Consider the following 20,754-nt stretch of genomic DNA (forward strand, 5'->3'; position numbering starts at 1 on the left):
ATCATATAAATATAATTTATGTGATAAATAGAAACATTATATCACTATATAAATAATAGTTTTTCCTATACCCACAAATTGATTAATCACTTACTTTAAGATATCTTGATTCTTTTATCTTCTTAATGAAGATAAAATTGTTCTTATCTTTATTACTTAATTCTTCATGGTTTATGCTTGTTTAAAAGTTTAATTTCCACAATTTTAATTTTAATTAATTTGTAGTTATCCTTTATTTCCCCCGGGGGGGTGGGAGGGTTACTTGAGGCTATCACCTCGCCTTTGAGTATAGCTTTGGCTGACTTTCATGAGTTGTGAAACATAACATTCTCATATTTATTACTTACTGAATCATACAAAATTTTATTATGTCCTTTGGGCCACGAATTAGAGTAAATTATCTGAAAATACAAAAATAACATTTTAAACACTGTTAATAACATTGATTCCAACTAAGAGGAGGACCATTTTTACCATTATTTGTTACTTCTTAGTGTCTCGTGTTTTAGTCAGGTAGTTTTTAGTCCTTTCTGTATGCACATTGACATATTATTCAACTTTGCGTTCCTGGGAGTTAGGGACTAAGTTCTAGAGTATAGAAACTAAGCCTTCAAAGAGAATTTTCAATGTCTTATGGTTTTATTAAAACACCTTATAAAAAAATATGGAACAACAATTTTCCCATCCATATTCTTGCAATAAGGAAGAGCAACATTTGTTTAAATAAAGGAATATAGAGAAGAACAGCAGGGGGAAAAAAGTAAAAGTAAAATAAAGGTTTGTTTTCCTATGGGTAATTATGCCCAACACAGCTTCAAAAATGGGTTCTTAAAAACTATGTGAGCCCTACCTTCATGGCTCAATGGTTGAGCGTCAATCTATGAACCAGGAGGTCATGGTTTAATTCACGGTCGGGGCACAGGCCTGAGTTGCAGGCTCAATCCCCAGTGTGGGTGTGCAGGAGGCAGCTGATCATGACTCTCTGTCATCATTGATATCTCCCTCTCCCTTTCTCTCTGAAATCAATAAAAAATATTTAAAAAAATAAAAACTATGTGAGTTTCTATATGGTTTTTCTATTGTTATTTTTTGCCTCCCTCCTCCTTTTCTTTCATTTCCTTTCTTTCTTCCTTTGTCTTCCTCCCTCCCTTCATCACTCCCTTCAATCCTGTTCACAAACCATTCTTCAGTGAAGAGGGGAAACATCTTTGACTGGATTTGGGGTCTGATTTATATAAAAGAATCAGCTGTGTCCACTCACCTCCTACTCACAATCTGCCACTATTCTAGTCCTCCAAAATAGAGTCTCCATCATTCCTTACATGGAATGGAGTCTCTTATAATCCCTCATTTTCTCAGCACAAATGCCATCTTAACAGCACAGTCACTATCAAACCAGGAAGCAGGTGATTCCCCTCCCACCTCAATATCAAAAGTTAGTACAAAACTTTCTTTCTAACTTAATGGAACATAACTTTGCACAACTCTCTTATAATTTTTACTGCCCCGGATTCTATTCTAAAATTCATGCTCCCATTTCTATGGGAATGGTGGTGTTCTCTAAAAATATTCCTTCCCTTAGAACAGCGGTTCTCAACCTGTGGGTTGTGACCCCTTTGGAGGTTGAATGACCCTTTCACAGGGGTCGCCTAAGACCATCGGAAAACACATATATAATTACATACTGTTTTGTGATTAATCACTATGCTTTAATTATGTTCAATTTGTAACAATGAAAATACATCCTGCATATCAGATATTTACATTACAATTCATAACAGCAGCAAAATTACAGTTATGAAGTAACAACGAAAATAATTTTATGGTTGGGGTTCACCACAACATGAGGAACTGTGTTAAAGGGTCGCGGCATTAGGAAGGTTGAGAACCACTGCCTTAGAAGCTTTTTAAAGCTTGGAAGGAATATTAAACAGTAAGTGAAAGGAAATGGCTTAAATATCAAACATGCCAGAGTCAAACGCCTCTAAGTAACTGTTGAAGACTAGAACTCCAGTGAAAGCCAAGCAGAGGGTCTGGTGGACAGCAGGGAGCTGGTCATACAGCCACTTCGACCTCAGGACTCTACTACTGGCTGGCACCTTGCAGGGCAGCTTTGCAGGAGAGTAATGAACCCCACTTTACAAGCAGAGACTCTGAGCATGACAGAGATAAAAATGGATTTCCCAAATATCAGAGCTGTCTGTGATTTGTGTCCAGATCGGCAGATCACAAACTGCCCTATCATATCACTTCACTGGCTGCCTTTTAAGAAACTGCTCCGATCCCTCTTGAAGATGCACTTCTCTATCTCTAGACCTTGGGTTTAACTGCTGCAGAGTCTGGGATGTTTTCTCTCCACACTGTGACCTGTGTTTAAATTCCATGCATGCTTCCAGGAGGAGACCCCGTTTTATCTCTGCCACGTCTTTCCATAGGACTTCACACTCTTCCTCACTGTGACACGGCCTTGGAAATGAACCTCACCTCTGACTTATGATTGAAAGGTGTTTGAGGACAGGCACTGTAGGGGTGCATGAATGGAGTGGTATGCCAACTAGTCCTGGAAGATTTTAGTTACTGAAGAGCAACATGTGAGGAGAAAAGGACATTGAAAATAAGGGAAACCAAGAAGCCGCCACTGTCTACAATCTGTCAACTGAGACAGCCCATCAAGGTCAGAATGCCAAGGAAATGGTTCAGGGGCAAATATTCCAAGACACTCTCCTCCCTTAAGAATTCACCTCCAATAAATCACTGTCTATATGAAATTCCAACAGGTTCAGTTGTATCTTCATCCCGCAATGTATTGCCTGTTGTCAACAAAAACTTCCCTACATGAGTATTTCCAAATATCTAGTGGCTTCCTATTAATTAGTTGGATTTTGAGAATTTAACTTGAAAATTTCACTAGAATCTAAAACTTCCTTTCAGGTTATTTTTTTCATTATACTCTGTCTTCCAATTTTATGTATATATTTTAATCTTTTCATACCAACATGATGTTTTAGGGAATGTGTCATTTTTCCAATTTTCTCCCATGGGAAAATGAGTCTCTCTTGTACTTTAACACCATCCACGACACATATTAGTTATATGGGATATGGTGTTTATTTCCTTTGTCTCTGAAATAAAGATGAAAGTTTTACCCAATTTTCTAAAAATTGTAATTGCCACATAGGTATAACCAAATATGTCTAAAATTTACACACAACATCCCCAAACCTGTCCTTACTATTATTTCATTGTTATATGTAACACACTTGTTTTGAGGAATTTATGACTTTTTTTTTTTAGTTTGTATTGTTCTTCTTCCATATCTGTGCCTGGTTAGTAGACAGGAAATGTAATTCCCCAGGAAGCATATTATCTAAAATTTACAATCTGTATATGCCACAATGGTTAATTTTTTTTTCTAAATTTCCCCTGGTCCTCTTTGTCGATACCTATCTTTAAAAGTCATTATTGTCTTCCAGCTGTCTAAATTTTCTCCTCATTTTTCTCCTAAAAATGGACTTAAAGCAGGAGGTCAATATCTCAGCCATCATTAATTTCACACCCTCCTCTTCTCATTTATTCACGGGTCTTTTTTCTCTTGCGGATCAGTTTTTTCCTTGATACATTTATAAAAGACCTCCTTACTTCATCTAACCTCCTTTACTATATCTCATTTCCCACTTTTGGGCTCCTTATCTTTTCTTCGCTAACTTAAGTTGTTTTGTCTATTTTTATCCAGTTCCTGCCTTCTCCACTCCCAGGGCAATTGTCCTGTTATACACGGATCCTGAGCAGCCATTGGGGATGACAGACTGCATTTTCACTAGAATTCAAGAACCAGAGGGACCCTGCAATTTCTCTCACTGTACCAGTGCAACAGAGCTCACTTTTGCACTTTAATTATATTGTCTTGGCTACTTCACACCTATCTACACTTATGAATGTTAATACTTACTCCCATGGCATCGTAAGTGTTAGATTTCCTCCCACTGTGTTTTTCAACTAGGAATAGTACCTTGTAGTGTTGTTATCAATGATCACATTCCTAAATAGGCAGTGGAGAGAATGGAAATGATTGACTCTATTAGGGTGAGGTCATTTGCATACTGTTAGGACTGTTAGGTGATTTACATACTGGCAGATCCTAGGACTGTGTTTCAGAGGCACCCCCACATTTCTCCCTTTATAACAAGGTGTGGCTTATTTGCTCACTATAAAACTGTCCTTTATCTTCCTCTCACATTTCATTCTCTCCCACTCCAAAATAATACACACTAGCATAAGCATGACATTGCACGGCAGTCTCTATCTTCTGAGTTAATGTTCTCTTTGGTATAATTCATCATCCTCTCTGATTTTCCAGGGCTGATGACAATGGTGACTCCCCTAATATCTGAATGAAGTCCTTCATAAATATTTTGCTGAGTGATTGATATCTCCTCTAGTTATGTTTCTCACACCTCTTCCCCTTGGCATATAACAGATGGGATTCCATCATCAGAAGCAGATGTTGTGGAAAAGATACCAGGAACCCAGAAGCCCTCTTTCTAGCCCCAGCTCTCTTATTAACTACCTCTGCCTTCTCCATGGGTCACTTAACTTCTCAGAGCTCCATTTCCATGTTTGAAAATTTAAGATGCAAATGTCTTTTTCAGAGGTGTATTGAGGTGATCAGAAAAGATATATATGAGAGTGTCCTAATGTGAAGAAGTTTGGTAGCTGGATTTTTGACACCACTTAGCTAAATTATGTTAACTTTTTAAAACCAGGTGAAATATAAATTTTCTTTTTCACCTATCCCCTTTATGAGTTTTTATAATAATAAACAAACACATACACCTCTAGGAAGGTCAGTTACATTTTGAGCAATTCCTAATGTTGAACTGTCAGACACTGAAAAAAAGGATAATTTTAACTCCTCCCATCTTCATCCCCCATCCACGTCTCATTCTCCAGCTTTATTTGCATGAGGTAGAAGGCACCTGACAGGAAGAAGCAGGGCTCTTGTTTGATGTTGATTTGGCCTCATTCATTGAAGAAAGGTGCCAGGGCTGCCGGTGTCTGGGAAGCATTTTGGAAGTAAGAAGCAGACAAATGTAAATCTTTAAACCCCTATGATAAGTAAACTCTCCTCAGTTCAACATCTACACTAATAAAAGAGAAACATGCAAATTGGTGTCACTCTGCTACGCCCACCAGCCAATCAGGATGACTATGCAAATTAACCCAACAAAGATGGCGGTTAATTTGCATATGCAGGCGCAGAGCAAAGACTGAAGGCTCTGGCCCGAGCAAAGACTGAAGACGACTGAAGACTGAAGATGACTGAAGACTGAAGATGACTGAAAACTGAAGAGGCTTGGCTTCTCCACTGAGGCCAGAGAGAAGGCCTGGGTCCCAGGTGCCGGAGGAAAACCGGTGCCGACAGCCAGGGGAAGGAAGGCCTATTGCACGAATCTCTTCATGCAACAGGCCTCTAGTCTAAACATATAAAAGCCTAAGCAACCGTTCAACCTTTCAACCATTTGACCGGTAGCTATGACGTACACTTACCACCAGGGGGCAGATGCTCAACGCACAAGCATGGAAACATGGTACAAACTGATGAATCTCAGTAAGAAGGGGGGAGGGGAAGGGTAGGAAGAGATTAACCAATGATCTTATATGCATACTAGAGACCTGGTGCACCGATTTGTATACCAGTGGGGTCCCTTGGCCTGGCCTGAGGGGATCAGGCCTAAATTGGCTCTCCAACATCCCCTAAGGCAGCGGTTCTTAACCTGTGGGTTGTGACCATCAGAAAACACATATAGCATATCAGATATTTACATTACGATTCATAACAGTAGCAAAATTACAGTTATGAAGTAGCAACGAAAATAATTTTATGGTTGGGGGTCACCACAACATGAAGAACTGTATTAAAGGGTCGCGGCATTAGGAAGGTTGAGAACCACTGCAGGGGTCCCAGATTGTGAAAGTGTGCATGCCAGGCCAAGAGACCACCGGTGCATGAATTCATGCACCGGGCCTCTAGTATAAATATAAACAGTAAATCAAATCAGATACTTATACATTTTTTAATCCCATCATAAAACTTTTTGTTTTGACAGCTTGGTAATGTAAAGTAAAAACACCAGCAGCCAAAAAGAATCAGAGTCTTTGCCTGCCTACTACCTGAAAGTCTTCCCTATATATAACTCGAAGAAAACATAGTATGTTTATGTAAAGGGAAACACTGATTTACTAGAACTGATTGCTCCATAGTCTAATTACTTTTCAACTGGCTGTTCCAAATTAAGATGTCATTGATGGCTTTTGGTGATATATTTCATTTTAAGCAAATTTATTCTATAATAGAGTACATCATAATGGAAAGCAGAGTTCCTACTCTTCCCTCCTCTTTGTAGCCTGATATCTTGACAAGTAAATTAAATTTAGCAGTTAAAATGCTTCCATTAGTAATTTTATTAAGTTAATTAAAGAATCTCTCTTTCTGAATTTTAACTACCTTCCTTTCAGAACAATGTTGATTTCCTTTCTTTCTTTCTTTTTTTAATTTCATGTATTTAGGGACTGTGATATATTCTTGGACCAATAAACAACTCTGTTGATATTACATTTCTGTGGGCAAGAGGCTACCAAGGGGGGGGGGGGGGAAGAGCTCAAGAATCTTTGAAAGGGATGGTCTGTTTCATATCCCAGAAGAATTAGGTTGTGATGCCCTTAAAAGAAGGAGGAAGAACAAGAGTGGGAGGAGAAAGGAAAATATACTTTGCAGCTATTGATATTCTTAGGAAAAGGCAGAACTGCTAACTGGTGTTTCCATACACAGAAGGTAAAGCACAAATAGTTCAAGTAGAGTTTACAGGTGGAAGGAGAACTCCAACTCTTTTTTTCTTACTCTGTAGGTGTACAAGTCATGCTGAGGAAGATGCTAAAGTTGGTGAAGCACAGGTTAAAGGAAATCTTGGGCTCTCTCCAGGGGGTAGCATTTTTAAAAGAACCCAACTATTTCTAAGAGATGTAGGGCAAAAGGAGTCCTCTCATGGCCTACTGCCTGTTTCCTGTGGTTGGTGTTCCTAAGCTCGCGAAGCATAGGAATTATTTTTAGATCTCGAAGGGAGCATAGAGAACATTTTATTGTAGCTTCTCATGTTAAAGATGAGGGAACTGAGGGCCAGGAATGAATGATGTCACCATCATTGATAATAATAATAATAGCAACTATAACAGTAGTGACTAATATTTATTGAACCCATCACTGGGAAGCTTCACATACATTGTCTCATTAAAAAGCCCATGAGGGAGATTCTCCTAACGCCTCAACATTATAGAAGCAGGAAATAATGCCTAATGAAGATTATGGAACTTATACAAGCTCTGCATGACTCCATAGTCCCCTGTCCACAACTAGCACCCGTCATTACCTCAGATGAGTGCTCTGGGGTCCTGGAGCTAGTGAGTGGTTCCCCAGGGTTAAAGCTCAGGACATCCCTTCTCAGATCTGCTTTTTTCAAACTAGACCTTATGAGGAGAACTGAATATCGGTGCTTGAGTGGAGGCATGGGCGTTGAGAAGACACTGTGATTTATTGTAAAAGAATCCCATGGCCTAGATACCCAGTGGAGTATTTGCTTTATGTGTGAAACTTTATCAAAGGCAGCACCCATGAGTTCAGACCCAAACTTACATTCCGCCCTTCACTCATTCATTGAAGCAATAAAGGAGATTCAAGAATACGGCCCACGGTAACCACTATTAACACCTCCCATTTCTTATTTTCTAATCCCAGCCCTTCTCGAATAGTTCACTCCAGGAGCTCACATGCTCCACGTTCAAGCTCCATTGCCCCTCTCAAAATCACTCCCATCAACTCCTCAAATCTGCCTGCTGCATCCTCACTCAAACACAGTCTCTCACATTCACAGCTCAGGCACCACACCCACCTCACTTCGGCCCTTTTCCTGGGAGACTGACTGCCTTTCATTACTATGTTCCAAGCTCACCATTTTCCTCATGGGAATAGGTCACCAGGGCTTTTTTTTTTTGCCTTCTATCCTTTCCCTACTCATCAGATTCTATGTCACAAAAGCCCAAAACACAAATCTGGCAACTCACAGATGCTTCCTGTCAGGACAGAATGGATGAAGCCACTAAACTCTTTAATAGGCCAGAAAAGAAAAAAAGGACAAGGAACACTCCATTCATATATATATTCCCCCCCACACACACCTTTTTCATACCAGGAAAAGCTAAATGGCAGATGCCTACCCTAGATGGCCTTTGTATATTCTAGGGAGCCCACCCCACTTTCCTTTTCCCCGCAGCATCAAGATAAACAGAGTATCTTTGCACCTGATTTGATCTCTTGTCATCCTGGATATAGGTTTTTAAGATGGGGTTGCACAATTTCTGAAGAACAATAATTTGCCAAATGTTCCCCACAAGTGTTCACTGAGAAAGTTGTTTCCTTTGCTAAGCACATCCCTCTCCCAGAATGATGTCTTTATAAAGTATCCAGCATTTCTCAATGTTTCTATAATGAATAGCTAGACAGACAGATGCAGGGAAAGAAGAGCCGGGGTCCATCCAGTCTGTGCTGCTAATCAAAAAAGATCTTCCCTCCCCTGACCCTCCACTGAGAAAGATGCTACCTTCAGCCTAGAAGCATATTTCCTATATACCTGCCCACACAGCAGCCATGTTTTCCCTAGTAATTTACCTCTTACTTCCTTGATTCCCTGCCATTCACACTGCATCTTCTCTTTGGTGAAGATCTTTTTCAATTATTTTGAGAATCGTGTTGTTTTTTTATGGGAGTTCAAGTCCAGTAGTGAAATCTGTTTCATATTTGTAACCAGTTTTCAGCTCTGGAAGGAGCCCAAATTGGTGAGTCCCTGTAAGTGAAAAAGAAAAAAAAAACACAGAATTTAGTTATGCAGCCTGATCTTATAGAAGAGAATTCAAAGGGAAAGAATCTGAAAAAAATAAATATTATGTCCTCTTTTCCAACCCCAGAAATTCTGCCCCACTTTTCAACCTGGAGAGTGATCTAGTAACTGTGTAGCACCACAAAAGAGCCATAAGGATCATGAATTTATGTGGCAAAATCCCTATTATTTGTCACATGAAAGGAAAAAAAAGTGTGGTTTTTAAATAAAATACCACAGAAGGATGGAACAAGTTTGATGCGGGAAAAGCAGCCACCGTTGTGAAAGATTTGATAAGCTTCTTCTTACTTGTCCTTCACCCCGAGGCTTCTGAAGAGGCCTGAATATCTGGCTTAAAGTGAGTGATGCTACTTGAAATGAAAAGCAAGGAGATTGCAAATCACTCTTCTGCACAGGCTTGGAACACGCTATGGCTTGGCTGATGGACAGATTCAGGTATTTAAGTGAGTGTGATTTCCAAGCAACAATTTCTAAACCCTACATTGTCGTTGACCTCCATCATGCAATTGGACATGTTTATGAAGGCGCGCAGTCGAATGAAATGCGTTGGAAGAATGCTGAAGTCATTTTCTAACACCACGGCAGTATTACTGCAAATTGAAGCCACGTTATCCCAATCAGCGATAGAGTCCAGCTTTGCATCCTTCTTCTGCTTAATGGTCTGAGTTCATTCCAGCCAAGGGTCTGCCTATTTCAGGAGTCCAGCTAGGAAAATGGTTGAAGTAAACCAAATGAAGCGGGTAACCCAGTGTGTGTGTTCAGGTACACTTTCACTTTTTCCATTTCTTCCTCTTTCTTTTATTTTAAAGGCAATGATATAAGGAAGGTGAAAACTAGCCCCAAACAATTTTTTTCTATTATTTGGCCAGAAAGCAAAGCAGCCTTTTAAATCAGACACAGTTAACTGTACATTGAAATATATGGTCTACAATTGTATGTTCAATTAAATAGCTAGAGGTCATTTGTAAAGGTTGGAAACCTCAACTGCACATTGAAGCTACAAAAGCCTGCTTAGATTTCCTGCTTCTTCACTTGAAATGAAAGTGTTACTTCCTCAAAAGTTAAAAGCAGAACTTTTTGTGTCTAGTAGCACTCCTAAAAAGCTTTACTGCCAATTAGATCAAATATTTGCATTTAACCTTTTCTTGAAACTTGCCAGAAAGAAAAACAAAATACAACTAAAAAAGCAAAGACTATTTATCACCATGACTAGAGCAATGGCTGTCTCTCTGATCCAGCCCCATGTCTCTCTCTTATCCATAAGAGTCATTTCTGGTGCCTCTGTTTCATCTGCTCCTAAGTTGTAGTCTGTGATCTATTTCATACATAAAAGCAGTTTTATTTAGGCCGATTGAGACTATTTCCATTTGAGCCATTGGTGAGAAAACAGTGTTAATAGCAACCATTAGTTAGAGCACAGCTATGTACACTGATAGCCATTCCAATTGCTGGCAACCTAGTGGGGAAAATTTTCACATTCCTCTCAATTGGATAATGATTTATTCACACACCTACTAAACTATGAGATACTCCAAGGCAGAGACCATCCCATTCATCTTTAAATCATTCCAGCATCTGCCATAATATTAGGTATACGGGTATTAAATGGTGAAATAACAAAAATGAACGGATGAATGAGTGAATGCACCAGAAAATTAATATTTAAATACAGACAATGATTATTTGTGTTACAGTCCCACTATACTGAGAACCATTTGGAAGAGTTTTGAGAGAGCCACAGAGAAAGCTTGGCTGACTATTCTTGGAGAAAACATTCACTGTTTGTTGGATGGAGACAGTTCACCAAGAAAGCAGATTTTGACCCTTCGAGAACTTGAACGTGATGATGAGTTTATGACAGTTCTAAAAGCCAACATACGGTCGGTGGCCAGATTGTGGTTCTGGACTGAGAGGCTTCCATTTGGAAGGCAGACAAGCATTTGAATTATGGGCCTAATGAAAGTGTCAATAGCAATCCTGTTACTGGAGGAGCTGTAAAACCCTGCTTAATGAACTAGGCAGGGACACAAAAACACAATGGTCTAAAATGTACTGTAAGAGAAAATGATAATTAGCCCAGATTTCATGTACAAGATAAAATGCATAGGGATGATATTACCACTGAGCAATATTATAGCCCTTCAGGGGACTGTTTTGTTAACAGGGTTTGGCTCAGCCTTTTCGATCCTCCTTGTATGAGTGGAGATGTACTATACAATCGTGAGCTGGGAGATAGGGAAAGATTGTCAGATGGTAAAATTCCTATCATAGATGCTGACAAGGGAAAGGACAATAAAAGGATTCTGTCCTTATTAAGTGTTCATGATTATCTCAGAGGCTTTGTGCAATATTGGATGTTAAGCCAAAGGCTCACCACACCAGAGAAATGGGTGTTAAAGAGAAAGTCATTCTCTAAACTTGAAGTCTACTTGTCTAGGCCACCAAACATCAGCCAGGAAAGTAAGGCAAGACAAGTACCTGTAGTGAGCAGTTGGGCAATAGCCACCTACTTCCAGCCTAAGAATCAGGGAGCTGTGGAGGCAGCCCTGAGTACAGAAGGGAGCAGTGAACTTAGAGGCTGGGGGCTAAGATTCCACTCTTAGCTCCACATGAGTCTGAGTTTGAACTTTCTCATCTCTTAAAAGGAGGGTGGAGGTGGAGGTAAATTAGAGTGGCGCTTCAAAAATGTTAAGAGGCTTATAGACCTGAGGATTCTGTTAAAATACAGATTCTGATTCGGTTGGCCCGGAGTGGGCCCCAGAGTTTGCATTCCTAACAAGTTCCCAGGTTATACAGCTGCTGCTGGCCCATGGACCTCAGTCTGTGAAACAAGTGACTACACAGTATTTCTCAACTTGTAAGTTCTGTGAAACTACCAAAATCAACAAGAAACTGATGGATATTTGTTACTATACCAGGTAAGTGGGAAGAAACAATTATTGAGCTTTTGGTATCATCAATGTAAAGTTGTTTTGCCTTTTTTTTCTTATCTTTTAAGTCTAAATAAGTGCCTCCGTCTTGATTAGAAAACTGCATGAATACTGTGTCTTTTGAAAAGATAAATTAGTCAGGACTCTTTGGCAGTAGACTGTTAATATTGTTAGGCTAGCAAAATATTGCCTTTGAATCAATTGTTTCATAACTAAATGGATTGCATATGGGAAAATAAAATAGGGGAAACTAGAAGTTATGAGTTAAAATGGTGAATCCATAGCTAATAAAATGAAAGCAAAGGGGCTCGAATGATGTAAAGTTAGGCATAGTGACTTGGGTACAAAAATAAGTTAATGTTGCAGGATGAAATGTGGGACCTGACTTACACCTTGCACAAACAGTATCATTTAGCCTAGGTGCTTAGCCTGCTGAAAGTGATCTAGGAAGCTGAAATCTATTGAGTTCTCTCTTTATATACTTTCTTCCCCTGCCCATGCTAATTTTTTTAAGTGATATATGTATAGGGGGGAGGGAGGGAGGAGTATTATTTCAATGCAGGCTTAAAAAAGTATTTCACAAATGTGCAGACAGGGGTTTTGGATGTTAATAGACCTTTTCCTGATTGTGTCTAGGAAAATATGTGTCATATAATAAGAGCTCAATTAATGTTTGTTAAAAAAATATTAAACCGAAAGCAATGACATTTGATAAAGCTGCAAGACTGAAACCAATTGAAAGTTCACAGGATCTTCAAAGACACTGAAACTAAGGGTCATGAATTTGGGGGTGGGGTGGAGGAATGTGTCATCAGTTAGGGGAAAAAAAGGTTTTTCTCTTTCTCCTCTCCTAAAAGAGAAAGCTTAGTCTAAAGAAGAATCAATGAATTAATCTTTGTACAAGAATTTAATGAGCTCTTATTGTGTGCTTTATGCTTCATATAAACTATCCGTTTTACCCCTTTCAATATCCCTATGATTTCCTTAAAACTATCAGACCCAGGTGCCTTGGGTGCAACAAGTGTAAAGTGGCAGAACTAGGGGTTTCCTCTTAAGTTCATCTGACTTAGAAATCTGCACTCTTCACATAGCTTGTAACACAGTTGGGGTCAAAGGAGGTTGAACAAGATACTTTTAAAGCAAGGAGAAAATAATGTATTTTCTAAGGTGCTATATTATGGAGACAATGAGTTGTAAAGGCATCAAGAGAAGAGGGTACTTTCTCTGGACTTGGGTGAAGGCTGTTTCATGGACAAGGGCTGGAAGTGGGCTGACACTTTATTCATTCACAACATATTTGTGTGGCCCACAAAAAAAGAAAGCTGGATAGACAGTAGTAGACAGATGAAGTGAGAAGACGAAGGGTGTTGAAGGAGGATAAAAGTAATTAGTGTTTTTTAGAATAAACGTCAGAAAGATTTTGTAATGCATACCAGAAAAAAAGCAACACATGGGGAACTGTTTTCCATGTTCAGCATATATTGGCCCCCTCAAAACACACACTGCCAATGGAGTAGGGGAAAGGGAGCATGTGTTGCTCAGATAACCTAAAAGCACATCGTGAATAAGCTAAAACCTCCAGCCAGACAAAAGCCTATTTGTATATTACTCCATTTAATTTTCCAGGTCATGATTGCCTCTCTCTTCAAAGCGGTTTCTATTCTCAATTAAGAATTTCTTTAAAAATGAATGGATGGAGTATTTCAAACTTGTTATGGAATATTAAAGATGAGTCACTTCTAAAAAGTGGTTTTGGTTTTTTCCTTTTCCTGAACTATGGCTTCTGGAAGAGGCCAACACCTCTCAGAAAAAAAAAAAAAATGGGTGATTTAATAGCTCTTAAGACAGTTAACTTCTCTAAAATCTTCAGAGGAGTCCTGCCTTGTAAAAGCTTTCACAGCTACTTCTGTACCAGCCAAAATGTGCCGGGCCAACCTCACCTTCACAAAACATCCCTTGCCAATGGTGTTCAGGAGGCTATAAACGCCAATATGGCATTCCTCATTGGCAGAGATGGCTGAAAAGTCATCAGACATCATGACTTAGAGAATAAGCTAATGCCTCCAAGTCCAACAGGTCACTACTAATCAGCTTCCTGGGCTCTAAAGGACAAAAATGTCAGCCCAATCAGAGTCTTATATAGGGGTGGTTAGTAATTCCATCACAGTGGTGCCTTATGAGGTCAGAGTAAGAAATGGACCAATCACAGCTGGGGATAAACCACAGTGGTTTTCTCACTTTTTGGACTCATGACCCTTTTACTCTGAAAAAAAAACTAAAAGGACCCACAAAGAGTTGTTTTATTTGTTTATGTGGATTAAAGATTCATATTTACTTTATTGGAAATGAAAATCTGTAAGATGCCAAGAAATAAAATAAAAATGAAAAAAAAAGTGGTTTTGTTTCCTGGATAATGCATTTGAGAATGCAGTTTCTACCTCACCCATCACCCCATTGTGAAATCAAATTGAATGACTCTGCTCTTAGAATGATCATTCAAATGTATTCAATAAATAAAGGCCAAACCCTTTATGAGGCACTTTCCATAGAGCGCCCCAGAGAACTAGGGCCTGGTCTCTCTCACCAGATGACACTGAGATTGAACTACATACAGCCTTCACCCATACTGACTGCATGATACACAGTGACTTATTGTTTACTAATCTCTTGCATTTACATTATATCATTTGATCTTCACAACAACCTTACAAAGGAGATACTGTTAGTCTATTATCTCCATTTAACGGATGATGAATCTATAGCTCAGAGTTGTCAGTAATTGGTCCAAAGTCACACAGCAATCCAAGAAGTACTCTAAATCTTCTCACCCCTTCATTTCCCTCTCTCCCAAGCAAGGGACACATCTTACATATAAAACAATATAATAAACAGAATCATTACCAAGACTGGGAAGAGTATTTAATTCATTTAGACACACCTCTGGTCATTTTGTAAATACTGAGGAATTCATTTTCTACCTCCTGCAATTCTGTGTATTCAACCCTGGACAAAAGGTCATCCAAATATGATCCTCGCTCAGAGTTATGGAAATGTATGCAGTCTAAGAGAATATGGGCCAAATGCAAAGTAAAAATATCTGTGTAACTCCCAGTGCCATTTACTCTTGCTGCCTCAAATCCTTTTTGAAATTAGACAGGTTATAAATCATAAATATATATCTAAAAATTTAAACTCTTGTCCCAAATTTAATGATCATATGTCACAAGGGGTCATGAGTGCAGTAGGTTGGAGAGCTAGTAAAACAGGACTGAAATAGGTATGATGGGCAAGCCAGAGAGATAAATAAAGAGGAGATTTGAAAATCAATAGAAAATACAAATCAACATCCTTTCAGCCTCTCCTCCTAATCAGCTAGAATTTGGTTTCAAGAGTAATTGGGAGATAGGTCATTACTTCCTCTTAAAAGTAAGCCTGTAGTCAGAGCTGTGGAGGAGCATCTAGAAGCTTTGTCCTTGTGGAGGAAAGGGGTCAACTGAGTTGGGAATAGCTTCCTTTTCTACCATTGCTTTGCAAATACCATTTCCAAAGCAAACAGGGCAGTCCCCTCTGTCTTATTCAGGCTCCCATTTGCTCCCCTCTTCCTTTTGGCCTTGGGAGCACCTATGCAGCGCAGATCCATCCAGAGGCCACAGACTTGCTGGCTGGGTTCCCACAGGCATATCTGCTATTGAGAGAATATGGTTCTCACGGCCCAATTCATCAACATTTCTAATTCCTTTATCTTCTAAATTACGGTGTATCTACTCATTTGTGTATAACTGTGAATACCTACAGAGTTTCTGAAAAAATCAATGTTTCTTTACTGTAGACTCCTCAATTTTGTGAGTCATGGAATTGAGGGATTCATAATTCTACCGGCTACTATTTAAGGCACTGGATTCTTTCATGTGCTTCAAATAACTAATCAATACAATCAAACCATCCAAAGACACCAAATGGTCTTTATTCTTCTCCATTAGAAATGAGAAACAGAAGTCCTGATTCCCAGGTTTATACTTCAAACAGGGAGGTGACTCAGAACCAAGGCTAAATTACCTGGTGTTTTTCTGTATCAGGAAATATATAGTTCTACCCATATTTCTCCACACTTTCAGACTTGATTTAAAAACCAAAACCAATATTGCTCATGACCCAGGCCTTACAACTACTTTGCATTTGAAACCATGTTGAGGTCTTTAAGGCATTTTAAGTGTTACGACCAGTGGCTCAGGAATGAGGTTTTGTTTAGATAACACAAGACTTCTGCTGTTGATTGAAACCTGGCTTGATGCCTCTGTACATATAAATAATTAGAAAAAATACATTTAAATGAGAAGCAGATGCTGTTTCCAGATTTTTATGTTCACTGTACAGAATAAATAGAAGCTTTCATCTCTGCATTTACTCATTGGATATCACACGAATCATTATTTAAAACACAGGGCATTCCTTTCACAAAGGTAAAGAAAATAGGGGTCTTCTGAGTACTCATTCCTTAAAAACACTTTCTTCTCCAAGAAAACTACACAGGGCTATTCATTCTCCATTACCCCTTCCCATGCTTCTATGGCTGGTGCTAAGCCAGTAGATCCAAACAGAATTGGGGGAAGGCTGGCGCTGAATGCAAGGATGGCAGGCCCTGCTGGTGTTCCGTAGCTTGTAATTGGCAACAGGCAACAAACATACTGTGAACGCTCAACGTTCATCTTATCAGATGCAAAACCAATTACGAAGAAACTATACCCAGGCAAGGAAAAATAAAGGGCAGGACATCACAGGGTACCTTTGAAAATGGAGAGTCATTTTCTTAAGCTTCTTTATCTGTTGCTATGTCAACACTCTAGCAGGTAGAGTACGTTTTCAGTTTTTCTTCTCAGCTAGGAAGTTACACACTAGGTTCCTGAGCCAATTTTAAGTGCTTGAGTTGTTTGGATGGAAGAGCTATGTAAACATAGGGCAAAGGCCTGCCCAACTTCAAAGCAAAGTATGTGTACATGGAATCCACAGATTACAAACCTTGATCTTCTGAGCTGATAGCTCCAGGGAGACAAGCCAAATGGGCTAACAAGCCCAATGAGAATTAATGGGCAATGAAATGATAATGCAATGTGCTGAAATTGTTGATTTATTTTTTTCTCTCCCATGACCCCCCCCTAACCATACTTTTTATTAAACAAACTTGGCAATGTTTTTTTAAATATGTTTTTATTGATTTTTTAGAGAGAGTATTAAACAGAAACTTGGCAATGTTTTTTTAAATATATGTTTTTATTGATTTTTTAGAGAGAGGGATAGAGAGATAGAGACATTGATGAGAAACATCATTGATCGGTTGCCTCCTGCATGCACCCAACTGGGATTGAGGCCACAATCATGGCATATGCCCTGATGACCAGGAATCGAACCAGTGACTTATTGGTTCATGTGTCGATGCTCAACCACTGAGTAACACCTGCCAGGCCCTACCATTCATATTTTTTAAAATTTATCTTTATTGTTGAAAGTAATACAGATGTTCCCTTTTCTTCCTCATTGACCCTTTCTAGACTGACCCCACCTCATTTTTAAGGCTATCTTTCTTACTATTTCCCCCACCTCCCAGACTGGCGCATATAGGTTATCAATCAGTCAGTAAATATTTGTGGACTGACACCATGAGTATATAATTTAAATGTTTATTCACGGTCCTAAAATAAATACCGTCATTTGTGAGTTGTATTAAAGTACAAAATAAAAATAGTAGGTGCCACTTAACAATCACTTAGCACTCATTAAGTATTTTGCTTAGTTTTACTTGCATTATGTTGATTTTGAATGATAGCCTTAAATGATATTAGAAAGTAAGTGTTATTGTCTCTATTTTATATGTAAGAAACAAGAGGCTAAGATAGGTGAACTGATCTGCCTATGTCACTGCCAGACAGTGACAAACTTTTCTCATCCATATGGCTCCATAACCCTTATACATTCTGTAACCACTACATTATGTTATCTGCTGGGTTTCAAAGGTTTTGAAAGCTCATGCTAAAAACTTAGATTGTACACAGAAAGGAAGCATAAAAAGTTCTACCAATTAATTAACCTGGGAATATCAAAATCAGGTTGTCCTTGCACATGCAGTAAATAAACTGTTCTTAGAATCAAACCAACACTCCAAGTGAGCAATGTCGTCTTCCAACACAGAGAAAGGTTTGAAGGGTTCAGCCATATGAATGATGTTGCCATGAAATAAACCAACGTGAAAAATTCATCCAGAACTATTGATCTGAACAGACATTGAAGCAATTCTATCCCATATGGGTACATATAGATCCAAAGGAAAATAACATATATTAGAAATAGAGAATATGCATATTATCTCTGTGGCTGCTACTGTTGCTGCTACCATTATGAATAATAATAATTAGTATTTGTTATCATTGTCATAGTTAAGAATTATTGATAGCTTCCTGTACACCACAAGGTCTTTATTTTGCTGATGGAGAGATTGGCTAGGATTAGAATTCAAAGATATGCTGGTGGATGGGAAGATATCAACCAAAGAACTTGTATGCATATATGCATAATCCATGGACACAGACAATAGTGTGGTGAAGGCCTAGGGCAGGGGGCGGGGGCAAGCTAGAAGGGGTCAATGAGGAAAAAAAGGGACAGATGTAATACTTTCAAAAATAAAGATTAAACAAAAAAAGGATTCAAAGATATGCTACCACCCGAATTCCCTGGGTCTCCTTTTCTCAAATTAAAAATATTGAGGTTTTTCTGCTTTTGTGTTAGCATATTGCAAGGATGAGGAGCTGTGTATGAAAATATATGGTAGCGCTTGCTAATGATGGGCTTATCCTAAATCAATTCAGCATATAGTCTGTGTTCTTCATTCAATAGCTGGGGTGGGACCTGTCATTGGAGAAATTCTGGCATATTTTCTAAAGTCCTTCTTCTAAACAGACTATGAATACAATGGAATATTTTTCTGGCAGCATTTTGAACCCTTAGGTACTGGGTCTGTACGAAACCTGAAAATACAAAGGACTTCCATTCATGGGAAATGAGATGAAGGACAAAGCTAAGTGCCCTTTTCAGAACACTTTAAAATTATATTCTGTTTATTGAGTTCATGGCTTGGTCCAAGGTTCAGAATGATATTCATTTTGTTTGAATAGGTTTTCTTCTCAAATCATTGTGAAGAAAATTATTAGTGTATGAAAATGCTGCATAAAAGAAAAAGATTCATTTGGACATTTAGGGACCAAACCTAAATGTAGGAGCTAGGAGCTAGCATTCTCTCTGAGGGGCAGCTGTAAGAACTGGGGGAGTTGTTTACATTCTCCCTGCCTCAGTTTCCTCATTTTAAAATGGAGGGCTTTATCTGGGTTGTCTCAAAATTACTATGGAATTAGAACTCTGTGTCTCTGTTAGTCTACCTTAGATCGAGCACTTATATGTGCATTTACATTGCAAATGAGCACATAAGAAATGCAAAGAGCCTCTCAATAAATTCCTGGGAAATAATTTGACAATGTGCCTAAATTATAAATAGCTCTAGTTGTCTAACACATAGAAGAAGGTAACAAGATTTTTCAACTTGGTGCAGCAATGATGATTATCTCAGCCTCTTTAGGTTTTTCTCATTGTCCTGAAACGTAGGTATCAAGGAAACAAGAAGGAGAAATTCTGTGTATTTCCTCCTGATAACATCTATATTTGACATTCTAGAATAACAACATCTCCAGCAGCAACTAAGATATGCATGTTTCAGAACTGAGAAACTTTTAAAATTTGCTTTTAAGTAATGCGGCCACAGAAGACTCTTAATAATTGATTATAATTGATTTTAACCTTGCCCTAACCTGGGCAAAATGGCAAAGCCAATCATCTTTGTCCAGATGGGGTATGAGAAAAGAGCCCCTAGTCCACATCTTTAAAAGCTCCAGACATGAACAGAAGATAAAATATTTAGTCTGCCAAAGTCTTGACCTCCCAATTCCAGCCAGTTTTGAACTTGAATTGATTTCCGACAAGGCATCTGGGAGATGATTACAACAAAATGCACTAAAGCTGGGCAGCCTTTATTTTAACATCCCAGCAGCTTAACCTGTTAATAACAGCAATTGTTTTAGATACAGTACCAATTTCTGTAACCGTCGCAAGAAATGGATAACAGCAGCACAGTCTCCCAGGCAGCGCAATAACAAAAAAAAATAAAAAAAATTAAAAGCACAGCCAGTCACAGAGGAGGTGCTGACAGTGTTTTTCAAAGAAACCTCAATTTTCAGGGACCAGATGCCATCAGGGACCCAATTCTACAGTCTAAAAAAAAAAAATTTCTTAGCTAAAGAAGGTTGCATGTTGAGAGAGAAGTCAATGTAAACTAGGCAACACGGAATCACATCTGTGGTAGCCCAAAAAAGCTGAGCTATCTTGGGAAAGTCACCTCATATCTCCATAACTGATTTGCTTTGTTTTTAAACAGTACTGCCCAATAAAAACATCATGTGACCCATGAATGTGAACCTATATGTAACTTTAAATTTTCTAGTAGCCACATTAAAACGAAATTTTTAAGCCCGGCCAGCATAGCTCAGTGGTTGAGCATCGACCTATGAACTAGGACAGTGGTTCTCAACCTTCCTAATGCCGCGACCCTTTAATACAGTTCCTCATGTTGTGGTGACCCCCAATTTCACTGTTACAAATTGAACATAATTAAAGCATAGTGATTAATCACAAAAACAATATGTAATTATATATGTGTTTTCTGATGGTCTTAGGCGACCCCTGTGAAAGGGTCGTTCGACCTCCAAAGGGGTTGCGACCCACAGGTTGAGAACCACTGAACTAGGAGGTCACTGTTCTATTCCTGGTCAGGGCACATG

The 20,754-nt window shown here is 38.8% G+C and overlaps 1 long non-coding RNA gene across 3 annotated transcripts in view; it reads right to left on the bottom strand.

Annotated features, from left to right (window-relative positions):
- The window catches only part of LOC102261067, a 392,744-nt gene that overhangs the window by 213,180 nt on the left and 158,810 nt on the right, over window positions 1–20,754 (bottom strand). For all 3 annotated transcript variants that reach the window (XR_001360298.1, XR_314626.2, XR_314625.2), the window contains exon 2: window positions 8,720–8,894. This is a non-coding gene — a long non-coding RNA (uncharacterized LOC102261067). The remainder of the gene's footprint in view (window positions 1–8,719; window positions 8,895–20,754) is intronic.

This window comes from Myotis brandtii, unplaced genomic scaffold (genome assembly GCF_000412655.1).
Source record: "Myotis brandtii unplaced genomic scaffold, ASM41265v1 scaffold84, whole genome shotgun sequence".
NCBI classification, from domain to species: domain Eukaryota; kingdom Metazoa; phylum Chordata; class Mammalia; order Chiroptera; family Vespertilionidae; genus Myotis; species Myotis brandtii.